We start from the raw sequence: 13266 nt of genomic DNA, 5'->3' as shown, positions 1-13266 counted from the left end.
CAAGATTTACAGCTGCTCTTTCAAACGATCAAGCTCCTTACCGTGGGAGGGGGATTCCATCCCCTCCCACAGCATCCCCTCCCACATCCCCCCACAAATTTGCACCTCCCTTCCTTGGGCAGCAAAGATATTTGTAACCTTGTGCCTGTAATGTGGATACACTGTAGTTGATCTCTGACCTTGGCATCTCTGTAATACAGGTGAATCCTATTATAACAAGATACATGTACATGTACTGGCACTGTAATGATTTTTCTTGTTACAACTAGAACTATCACTTAAGATACAGTTAATGGGCCGGATGCATAAACGCTAGCAATTGCTTGTGCTAGCCTTTTACTCCAATCCGTATGCATAAAAACAAGCAATTGCTTGCTGCCCGCAAGCAATTGCTTAGAGACCAAGCGTTTGCTTAAAAACGTATGCATAAAACATACCTTTTGCTTCTTCTTGCTGACATAGCAATTGCTTACGATTTTTCAAGCTCTGTAAAATGAACTTGAGCTTTTGCTTAACTTGGACGTTCCCTTTTAAGTATCATTTTCACATCATACAAGAAAGACCACACTTGTGCAGCAGTGCTATAAATCTAAAAGAAATTACTCTTTAGCAGTGTAAGAAACTCATTCATTTCAACAACGGGAATGTCCAGTGGTCAGCACGCAAAATGTGACGAAAAACAGGTATGGTGGAGAGCAAGAAGACCTCTCTCCACGTGAGATCTGGCAGATCCGGGCTATCTCTACAAGCAGTGATGGGAATCAGCCAGTACGTGTGTGTGTGTGTGTGTGTGTGTGTGTAGATCTGTGTGTGCGTCGGTGTGCGCATTTATGAGTGCCATTTCATAGCTCTATTGCTATGTCAGGAAATGTTTCACGCACACACGCCCTTTCAACTACATGCTGTCACACTCGCCTTTGTTCTTGTGTTCGCACAGGCGTGACGTTCCTTTTGTTGAAAATGCAAGCAATTGCTTGTGCGCGACAAGCAAAAGGTATGGTCACAAGCAAAAGGTTATGCATATGGATTTAAGCATTTGCTTGAGCTAGACCTTTTGCTAGACGAGCTTGTGCTTTTGCTTGAAGTAATTGCTTACAAGCAATTGCTTGTTTTATGCATTCGGCCCAATAACTCCACTTCAGCAGCTCAGACTCCCATGAAAAGTCAGGGTTTGATAGAAGGTTCTGTTTGTGTGTGTACATGTGTGTGTGTGTGTGTGTGTGTGTGTGTGTGTGTGTGTGTGTAGTACACTTGTACATGTACATAGGTAGGTTGATCAGGTCTGCAATGCTCTTCTTGTACATCCAAAGTTTACAAGTGTATGTAGAACTCCCTAAATGTCACAAGGTTTGGGTAAACTTGTGGTTACCATGGCAACGCTGTCTGGCAAAAACAAAAAACGGGTCCCCACATCTACTGTACATTATGTACATGTACAATGTATGCCTCAATGCCATACATGTATGTCCACCAAATTTGATTTCCATTGCTTCACAACTATGGAAGTATGTATACAAAAATATTTCACTCTACAAGATTTTCAAGAAAATATGCAGTTACCATGGTAATGCCTCATAGGATTAAAGCACAGAGTATCTTGCATAACTACAGGTAAGCCTACATGTAGATCACTGTACACATTGTATGTGTGCATTGTACAGACTACATACATGTACCAAATTTGAAATAGATGTGAAAGTAGTTCATTCCTCAAGGTTTTGGGAAAATTTTGGTTGCCATGGCAATGCTTTCTCTTACAAACACAAAAACGTCTTGCACATCTACAATTTGTACATGTACCCAAAGTTTCACCGAAATTGCTTCTAAACTGTAGGAGTTCGCGACGCAATATTTGCAACGGGCAGCTCCACTGACTGCCCCACCACACGCTGATATACCCCCTTAATTGTACGTGTACACTTCGTGTGTGCTGGGGTATAAAAATCTAGACAGATGCAGATGGTGGCAACATACACATGTACATGTATAACCCCACTTGCAGCCGAGAGTTACCTTTTTTATATTTGTTTGTATCAAAAATAAAGTATTTAGAAAAGTTAATTATTATGCAGTCGGTGTATCAAATGTGTGTAAACTACTGTATACGCCGAATATTTCGCGAGGTTTTTATTTTCGCGAATTTCGCGAGTCGGGTGCTATTTGCGAAATTAAAGACATGCGAAAATATTGACTCTGATCCCGATGTGAATGTACAAACTGTAACGTACACGTGAACACTTCTACAGTGTACGTTTCAGTACAGGACTCCACAATCGCGAATTTAACCACTCACAAAATTGTCGGGAGTTCCCGATTCGCAAAATTTTAGACTCGCGAAATATATGGCGTATGTGAGTATGTAACACTGAAACTGACTATACAGTATGAACATTCATTCGTGTGCGTATACACGTATGTGTGTATGTGGGGGAGAATGGTTCATCTACTGGTATTTCTGATAACAATCTTTCTATGAACTCCGAGAAACCATCCAAACAGGAGTGGAAGTGTCTGTTATAATCATATCCTTAGCACCCTCTCCTACAACATTTGTATGACATGACCACACTACTGTAGGGTGTACAGTGCACTCCCGTTACAACGAACACGGTTGTAACAACATTTCATTATAACGAAGTAAAACTTCTGGTCCCAAAATTAACACCATTATAAGTCTATGGTACAAAATTCACTTATAACGAAGACGGTTATAGCGAAATTTTTGTTATAACGAAGTCTTTTCCGAGCGCCACTGACAAAGAAAAACAAAAGAAATGTGCTCCTTTACAACGAAACGCAAATTGCTTTCGAAAATATGTAGCGGAACAAGCATTTACAATGTACAGCGTCTCTGCATGGGCGAATGCTTCACATCACTGTGTTTGCTCCTTGTGTCACGCACAGTTTCTGAGGGGTTCTTGCGTTTAATATTGTAATACAATAATCCCATCCCATTTCACATAGCTTTCCAACGTACGATGAGTATTCAGCAAACAGAATATGATATCTGTGGTTTCCTTGTTTTCATTATACAGCTGTATATTGTATTTGTGGGCAAGTCCAAGATAAGGTCCCCTCAGAAGGCAAAATTTCATCTTTGCTCAATATTGACATGTTTGGTATCAGTTTGAAGCTTATGAGTTGAAGTTTTGATTTCCGTGGAGGAAAAAATGATATTATGTAAATTTATGCAAATTTCAAGGGCTTCATTTGCATAAATGTGAAACACAGCGTTACGTATGGGACATTTATAAAAATTCATATTAATTCAAAGGAAAGCAAATAATATTTGATTAATATGTGGACATAAGAAGTTCATCACATAGTTTAACTCAGTATAAAAATTTAGGGATTATGCAAATGATTATGCAAATTAGCTCGTGTCCTATCACGAGATGTCCCATACGTAACAAAATGAGGTAATTTTTTTAGGTTTTTTCTGAAATTGCTAAGGTTATTTTAATGCCCTTTTGGAAAGTTCTAATTTATTGTTTAGAGAAATTAAATACCAGAGAAAAAAGAAAAAAAAGGTAAAAGAAATATTTTTTATTAGGCATTGAAATAATGTTACGTATGGGACAAATGCGTTACGTATGGGACATCCTCATACATATTGCATGTAAATGCATGTAGCTAGCTGGGAAGGTCTCTCAGTACACAAATGGTCAATCATCCTGAAGAAAGCATCCCAACATTGTAGCTACTTTTTGAGTTATAGACACTTGAAACAATACATGAACTTGACTGAACAATTTTCAGAAAGGGGGAGGGGAAAATGGCAAAATACACAATGAAAAATCAGCATTAAAGGGATGGTATAGTTTTTTGTAGAAATGGGGATTCAGTTTTCAACATTTAAAGAGATGATTGGAAACCAATTATATGAATTACTTGAGAGCATAAAATCCTAAGACTAGAGGAATTCAAAGTTTATGTGATGGAGATCCAATTTGAAATGGTTGTGATATACACGTATATGGGAAAAAAAAAAGTAAAATGATTTTTTTTTTAATTGCAAGTGATACACAAATTGTCCTTATTCAGTTTTCAGTAGTAGCCACAACAAAATTCATGGGTATACATACTGAGTTGTGACTCGAATCAATGACCTGACTGCTAGACAGACATCATATATATCTCAATCACCGGGGTTCCACGCAGCAGGTGATGTATTGCTTATTTATTAAACTTAATATTTCTTGTGTCAAGTTGTTTTTTATTGAAACTAAATGGCAAACTGCCCTTCATCAATGCAAGTAAACACTTTAAACTATTCAGTTTTCAGTAGTAACTATCCTGATAAAAATAGGGCATATATACTCAGGTTGGTCATAAGAAATATAGAATATGATTGAATGTGATTATGATGGTAAATATCAGGAGAATATTGTTCCCTTGACAATCAGGATCAGTATTTGAGTAATTTCAACTGATTCTACCTCAATAATTATGCAAAAATTTGTTTAAATGGGCATTTTGCAAAATTATTTTGCAAAATACATGTACCCATAAACATGGTTCTCCACACACTAAACGAATGCGGGACAAAGGGCATGCATACCCAGGTTGGTCATAAAAATATAGAAATATGATTGAATGTGATTATGATGGTAAATATTTGGGGAATATTGTTTCCTTGACAATCTGGATCAGTATTTGAGTAGTTTCAACTGATTTTACTTCAATAATTATGCAAAATACCCATAAACATGGTTCTTCACACACTAAATGAATGGGGGACAAACTGTCCCATACGTAATTGTCCCATACGTAACACGTCATGTCTATCTTTAATTAGATCCTGTAATTAGAGCTTTTTGCCTAATGACATGAAACTTACCTGTTATAATCTTGAGTGTTGTGACTTTCATCACAGTGAGTTACAAGTTGTAGAATGATATACTTTCAGAGAGTTTTGAGGTTGAAAAAAATGTTCAAAAAAACAAAAATTTTCTGGTCCCATACGTAACGGCACATATTTTCTCTTCTAGAATAGAATTGTCAAGGTAATTTTTCTCAGTTTTTTACATGATTATACTTCTTCTCGATATCAATCACCATGATGAAGTTCAATATGATCAAAGGCCATTAATACTATTTTTCAGGTCATAAAAGTCTCTGAATGTCCCATACGTAACGTGCGTGTTATCTTGGACTTGCCCTTGTTCGGTTCTAACGAAATTTTGTTATAACGAAAGAAAACTGCCGGTCCCGAGCATTTCGCACTGTACAACTGTACATGGGGAAATACTGATGTCCAGGTTAATAATATCCTATGGATTGGCCTTGGGAAGGATACAACATTAATTGCCTGAACTAGAATTGTATTGCCTTGTCTTCGACTTGGGCAATTTAATGCTATATCCCCTGAAAGGCAATAGCTACATACATTGTACTATTACAACTGTATTATTACCTATCTCAGGCATCCTGAGCAGTACTGGCAACATAAAATATACATTGTAAGTATCAAACAATGTAAACTTTTTACAACTTTCCAATAACAAATAACAAATTCTTCTCTCGCTATCGTATGCTTTAAAAAAAAAGAAAAAAAAAAACTACCACAAATATGTTCTTGCAATATGGAAATCTTGCATCTGTATTGATTTTAATACACAGGGGCTATGTACATTGTACAAACTTGTACAAATCCTACAGTACAGTTACCTTAGCTTACTTGCACTGATAAGCATTTGCTGTAGGTGTACTTGTAATAGGCATGCCGTTTGTCTTCAGCAAAGCAGAGGAGTGGTACAGATTGTAATGCTGAACTGTGCTAATGTTCTATAATGATGAGTAGAATTATTGTACATTGACGTACATGATGTACATGACGTACAATATTGCATGTGTAGAAATTCTAAATGAGTACATTGTACATACAATTTGTAATGTCTAATTTGTATAAATTGGTTGTAACAAGGCAACTGAAGGGAATCAGTGGGCTCATAGCAAGACATAAAATTATTGGCCACAACCCACACAAGTACACCCACTCTTGTTTGATGCTCTAAAAATCTGACAGTACAGGGCTATAGATGTACGTTGTATTTTATGTGTATAAAAAGATGATCTCTGACATGTACTTGGTGGTACAGCTGTACATAATGTACAAATACATGACCATTGCACCTGCAAAGAAATTCTCATAACTTACAGTTGTACTATCTGTACTCTGAACTCAACTGAAAAAAAAAAATGACCAAAACTCTGCGGCAATCAAAATATTAAATACAGTTGTGTACATTGTAGTGCTTGCTTACATTGCATGTTCATTAAATACTGTTTTTACAGTATGACGCAAAGCATCACAGCGGGACAGCATATTTCATAAAGTAACCTTTTAATATCAAAGGACAGGGATTGAGAGAATGCAGCAATATCAGTAGAACACATCAGTGAAAGTTTGAGGAAACTTGGACAAGCCATTCCAAAGTTATGAATTTTTGAAGTTTCTGTGCAGTCACTGCTAGATGAGAAGACTACTACAGATCATGATGTCAAGTGCATAAAACAATTTATGTTTAATTTTTTTTATAAATGCTTTCCTTAATAAGGAAAGCATTAAGAAAATAAAACATATTTTCACTATTCTCGCATAATAAAAAAGCACTTGACTTGCCTCTTTCAGGAGGCAAGGAAAATAATATTACCTTAACAATGTCAGCAGCTAGTCGAGGGAATGTGTACTTTTTTCAAGAAATGAAATTTTGTGTAATTCTCTTTATAAATACCTTGTTACAGTCTTCCTTCATCATTCTACACGTACATGTATGCATGTGACATCATACACTGTAGTAGTCTTCTCATCCAGCAGTGACTGTGCAGAAACTTTTAAAATTCATAACTTTTGAATGGAAAGTCTGATTTTCCTCAAACTTTCCATGTGTTCAAAATATTGCTGCATTCACTCAATCCTACAATGTAAATGTATACAGTACTAATACATGAAGGTGGACTTGTCCTTTAATCTTTTTTTTATGAGTTTTTATTGTGAGACAACTCATGAAAGTGTGCTTGCATAAATGATCTAAACGTAATTTATCATTAGGCATTTCCAGAGACTCCAACCCCAAGCACCTTGTGTTCGGGAGATTCTCCCGCCTGAAACCCCTAGCAAATGGGAGACTCCAATTTGATGTGCGTGAAGCACACATCACGAGCGCAAAGCGCAAAGTTCCTTGTGGCCAGGTTCCATTGCCCGCTTAAGGGCCCTGGAGGCTCGGTTCTAGATACTCTTTCGTGCTATCTGAGGCTTATTTTTCAACATGCAATGATATTAAAGTAAGAAATCATTTCAAGCGGGAGACACAGAGCCAGGGCGGGAGAAATTAAATCTCAAGCGACAGAACAGGAGATTTTGCAAAAATTGGCTTTCGGCAGGAGATCTCCCGTCGAAAACGGGAGAGTTGGAGTCTCTGGATTTCTGTGCATTAAGGCTTTGAACACAACATACACGCTGTACATGTGTGTTACACTTGGTATTCCCCCAAAAAGGGTTGGACACCTAAACATTAAACGAGCATAACAACATAAAAAACAGAAGATCTCCTTTATCGCATTTTGTAACATACACATGTACATGTACACATACACGTACATGACATAATAATTTATACTAGTACAGTTGAACCTCTCTTATCCGGCCTCCCTTTATCCGGATCTCTCTATTATACGGACGCAATCTCGCCGTGAATTTTTTTTTCTTTTCATATAATTACGGGAGGAAAGGGGGATTCCCAACTCCTTGAGAACTCCTACACAAACACACATGAATTACATATTACTTCCAACACGATTAACATACATTACATCAAATTTCCTTCCATTGTTCCAAATTGCTTAACTTCACTCTTCAGACATTTTAACATCCACAAACATCCCCAAATGTAACAATGAAAAGGTTGCAGTATACACATTACTACATGTGGTGTTACAATGGGCTACATCAGTACTTGTGTATGCATGTACATGTATAAAGCATTGAGTCTCCCGTATCCGGCCAAATCCCTTATCCGGATGAGCCCCGGTCCCGACTTGTCCGGATACGAGAGGTTCAACTGTACACCACACATTGAACTTTGGGTAATGTGCGCTTACAGAAGTAGCATTTGTATTAGCAGGTGATGAGATTTCGCCTATGTGCCCCAACCCCAATGAAAGACCCAAGTCTCAATATTTTGTGCACAAAACAAATTAAAGGACAAGTTCACCTTAATAAACATAAGGTTTGAAAGAAAGTAGCAATATTAGTAGAACACATCATTGAAAGTTTGAGGAAAATCAGACAATCCGTTCAAAAGTTATGAATTTTTGAAGTTTTTGTGCAGTAACCGCTGGATGAGAAGACTACTGCAGTGTACGATGTCACATGCGTACAACAATATAAGAAAAATATAAAGAGAATTTCACAAAATTCGATCTTTTGAAAAAAGTTCACATTCCCGACTCGTTACCGACAAATGTTATGGGTAATGTTATTCCCCCTGTCTTTAGAAAGAGGCAAGTCAAGTGCTCTTTTATTATGCGAAAAAAGTGAAAATATGTTGAATTTTCTTATACATTTTCTTTATACTGTTGTACGCAAATGACTCACAAGGTGTAGTAGTCTCCTCATCCAGCGGTTCCAACACAAAAATTTTAAAAATTCATAACTTTTGCATCGGTTGTCCAATTTTCCTCAAACTTTCAATGATGTGTTCTACTAATATTGTTGCATTCTCTCAATCCTTATGTTTATGAAGGTGAACTTGTCCTTTAAATACCCTGTATCGGTACCGATGTGTTGGCTCAGTGAGTAGAGCGGCTGCCCTCACAATCGGGAGGTCGTGGGTTCAAACCCCGGCAGCGTCATACCAAAAGACGTTAAAAGATGGGAGTTGCTGCTACCTTGTTTGCCGTTCAACAGTTGGAAAAGTTAGAGCAACGTCGATCTGGCGCTGCTCAGTGGCTGCCGGGCCCACGATCAATTGGGCAAAATGAATTTCCAGTCTTGGACAATAAAATTTGGAGTTTATATAGGAGTTTTATCGGTATACAAATGATGCACAGGTCTGAGTGCGTCAGTCGGAATTGTGTGCATAAGGTAACTATGGAATGCTTAACCCACGAGGCGAAACCGAGTGGGTTTAGGCTAAATTCTATAGTTACTGCATGCACACTATATTCCGACTGACGCACGAAAGACATGTGCGTCATCTGATTTATAGAATGGGTAATTTTCTTGTCAAAAACCCATTTTTCTATCGTGTTACCCGATGACAAAATTACTGGATGCATTTCCTTTTGGCTTGCCGTAAACGGGCATGCATACCCGTGCTTACCGTTTTTACTGGATGCATGGCGTTTTTACTGGATGCATGGCCAAGCTGAGTGCGCGAACGCTTGCTTTAGTGCGCGAACCTTTGTTACAAGTACGCGTACTCTTGCTACATGTAAGTGCGCGATAACATGTTTACCACTGTGACTCAGCGTGCGGCCAGTAAAGATGAACACATAGCTCTCGACCAATCAGATCGAAGGATTCTCGCTACCCATTCTATAATAGGAAATAGAGCTCTACTGTACCATTTGAGGAAAGCGCAGCACAGCCCTGAGCATGGCACTACTGCATGCACACAACTGTGATAGTGATGTACCGGTACATACAATGTATGCCACATTATTTAAGAAGCAGTATAAAAGACATATTTTGTCTTTTTATTAAAATTACATTGATGTATCTAACCATCTTTTTTATGTTTGTTTTTGTTTTTATGTTCTTTTGTGTATCTTCTGTATAAAACTGATTTATGATTTTTGAAAATAACTTAGATTCCAATTCTACATGATTTGTGGTAAACAACGGTGTACGTACGCCTACAGGCCTTATTAGTTTTTTATGTGTACACCATTTTCCATTTTACTTGTTGCCTGTTGTAATCTGGAACAATTTATAACTGTATTACAAATTCTGATGTCATTGTTGTGGTTTTTTTACATGTATATGTCATTGTTTTTGTTTCATCTGTAACACTGAATGTTTAATGTTGTTTTTTTGTGATTGAAATGGAAATAAACGAATTGAATTGAATAATGACTTGCAGTACAGAGGCAAAGCTACAAATGCACAATGTATGTACGCACCATGCAGTGACCGTCAATGACCCCAATTATACATACAAATTTGTACTTCTCAGGTTACAGTGCCCCGGGGTTGAGCTACAATATTTGTATATGTGGTACACTACATTGTTTATGACTACAAACGTTGTACAGTGTGTGTAGGGCCTATCATTTAGGTATCTATTTACATTGTATCTATTTATTTCCATTGGGACTCTGGTTCATTGGTGACACAACATTTGCTCCTGTGACAATTGCTCCGGTACCTTGTCGGTCATACAGTTCTAACATTGTACGAATGTATTTTTCTTTTGTCAAGGACTAAAGGGGGTCAATAAAAACCTAGGGACCCAGGATCATTGTGATATTGATTGTAATGAGTTTCATGCGAGGACTGTTGGAGTATAAACAGTCAGGGTTACAAATGTTTGTGTAGACATATGTGACCCTGCACCTCAAAACAAACAAAAAGTCGCCAGACAAAAATTTTTAGTTAAGACCATATTCTGAAAGAGCAGACTTTAAGCTTTAAAATGATGTATAACTCAAATCAAATGGACTCTTCTAACCTATCTAAATATTGGAAAGAAAGCACAAACTCAGGAAAAGTGTGAACTGAGAAAAGAGACTCGGAAGTACAGTGTCTTTTCAAGCGCTTAATCTTTACCAAACCGTGCTGGCTGTGCGATGAATGGGACAAAAACAGGAAGTAAACCACCAGAGTAACAACAATGAAGGGATTATCAAATTAAATTGAAATCAAGTATGCCTCATTAACACATTCTGTCCATAATTAATGCCAACTTTCAAAGCAGTAGCACTATCCTTTCAAAAGTTATTGGAGTTGAAAGTGAAGAGTGTGGACAAGATTTTTCAGAAATGAAAAAGGGATTCTAAAGACACACCTAATCACACTATTCTACCAAAAATGTTCGAGATAAACTGCTGAAAAAAAAGCACACTTTCCTGCCCGTTTTATGATACCAAATTTTATCATAATGTAAAAGAAGACCCGTTCTTTCAGAAAATATGAAAAAGTCAAGTTGGGCTAGGTTGACCCTTTTCACTTATTTTCAGTCCTCACGCAAAATCAGTGTGTGCGACTTTATGTTCGTTTTGAGGTGCACGGTCACATATAATGTTTGGCTTGGCATGATTGCATTTCATGGGAGCAATCGTTGCAGGAGCAAATGTCATATGGAACCTGTTCATCACTTAGATCTTCTAGAGACCCCTCTGGTCTTTATAGATCACTAGCCATGATAGGGAAGTGAGACCACCATCCATCCCACCTTGCACTTCCCTCCGCGCAGCTCCGCCTCCGGCCTCCGGCCTCCCCCTTGGCCTGGCCCTGCCTGGTCTATGGCTATGGCCCGGGTTCATGCAGAACCACATCAGACTACATATTGTCAAAAATATTTAGACCTCTATAGTGCATAGTGGTATTTATTTGGAAAAAAGAAGAAGAAATAAACATATGTCTACGGCGTGCGAATGAGCTGCTGGCGCATTCAAACTGGAATTACCCGTTAAAATTCCCATACCTCGCCTCCCCGTAACAAAGGCAAAGCCATTTGCCGAGGTATATTTTTCCACAACGAGCTAGCCGTGCCAGTTCAAATGGTTTCGAACCTCATGAATATGCATTCAGGCAGACTTTGGTTCAACGTGACGATTGTGCAGAGCGCGAGAATCCCGTGCACGCCCCACTAAATTACACATTAATGACCAAGGCAACACATTCCAACCCTCATAATCAAAATTTTTTAACAAGTGTCACACTCACTCAAATTAACAAGGCATAATCAGTCGGTTCAATGTTCTAAAATATATTATCACAATACCTTTTCGGCGTTTTTCACACACATCACATTCTCGCACGGTCAGCTAGCCGACAACACGCACGCTCCATAGGCGGGCATTTGCATGGGTAATGTTCCCCGTAGAAGACACAAGCAGATGCATTGGATTGTACGTACGGACGTAGGCTTTTCGAGAATATCTGTCCGAACAAAGACGAACGAACGGAGGCTTGCTACATTTACACACCCTTTTCCGTCAAAGCGCAAGGTAAAAATCCGCTATATGATAGTTCAAAGTCAGCTTGACATATTCCAGAGGGTGATGATGCCAAACGTTGTATGGTTTGAGAGATATTCGATGCCAAAATCCAGCGATTGTCTCGTCCTGATGCGCAGTCGAACGTCGGCCCTAAGCTCATAATCAGACATCTTTTCAGTGCATGAACGAAAGAGGCGCCCCTAGCTTTTCAAAAAAATGTGTTGTAGTGTTTTAGCGCCACCTGCTGCCAGACGATAAGAATTTATTGAGGGAGAGGGCGAGGGCTGGCTTGCTACACAAGCTGGCTATGTAGCGGCTGGCTCTGTTCTTTGTAAACATCCTGTTCGCTTTATACACAGCGATGTTCATTCAAAATGAATAATTGCTTGTTCAGGCCATTCATTACTTTTGTTTCCTTTTCATCGAATCCCAATATGTGTACAGATGTTGTCCCACACTCTGTGAGTGCCAGGCCAAATGTGAACATTGAGCAGTATCACGAATGCTGTGCCTGTAGGCTGCATTGAAATAAATTTTGACAGTGAATATGCACTCGTCTTCGTTCCGAGTGCACTCGAGCTACTCTGCTGTATTAGCTGTCATTTTCGGGAGGGTTTTATTTTCGCGAATTTCGCGAATCACTGGTGCACCACGAATTTAACAACGCGCGAAAATGCCGCCATCTGGGGCATAGCTAGTCTGGTTTCCAGACCTTTTGCCAACAGGACTCCAGCGCGACGAATTTACCTAACTTGTCGAAACCACCTTAAAGGGCAATTTACCTTTTTTACATGTGGGTTGAGAGAATGCAGCAATATTTTTAGTAGAACATATCAGTGAGAGTTTGAGGAAATTTGGGCAATCCGTTAAAAAAATATGAATTTTTGAACTTTCTGCTCAGTCACGGTTGGATCAGAAGACTTAGCTTGTGATGTCACATCTATAATGATTGAAGAATAAAGAAAATTCAACCATATTTTCACTATTCTCGCATAACAAAAGAACACTCGACTTCTCTCTTTCAGGAAGCAGGGGAATAGTGTTAACCTAGACATAATTATGCAGCAACAAGTCAAAGAAATTTGCATTTTATTCGAA

The 13266-nt window shown here is 38.4% G+C and overlaps 1 protein-coding gene across 2 annotated transcripts in view; it reads right to left on the bottom strand.

The window, feature by feature from the left end:
• LOC139743482 (peregrin-like) overlaps positions 1-12330 on the bottom strand; it is a 46017-nt gene extending 33687 nt beyond the window's left edge. For both annotated transcript variants that reach the window (XM_071653966.1, XM_071653965.1), the window contains exon 1: positions 11952-12330. The gene's annotated coding sequence lies outside the window, so the exon portion shown is untranslated. The remainder of the gene's footprint in view (positions 1-11951) is intronic.
• Between the last annotated feature and the right edge of the window lie 936 nt (positions 12331-13266).

Source organism: Diadema antillarum, unplaced genomic scaffold, assembly GCF_040938485.1.
Source record: "Diadema antillarum isolate AM-2024a unplaced genomic scaffold, OU_Dant_1.0 seq00001085_RagTag, whole genome shotgun sequence".
NCBI classification, from domain to species: Eukaryota; Metazoa; Echinodermata; class Echinoidea; order Diadematoida; family Diadematidae; genus Diadema; species Diadema antillarum.
This window is presented reverse-complemented; position numbering and strand designations above follow the sequence as displayed.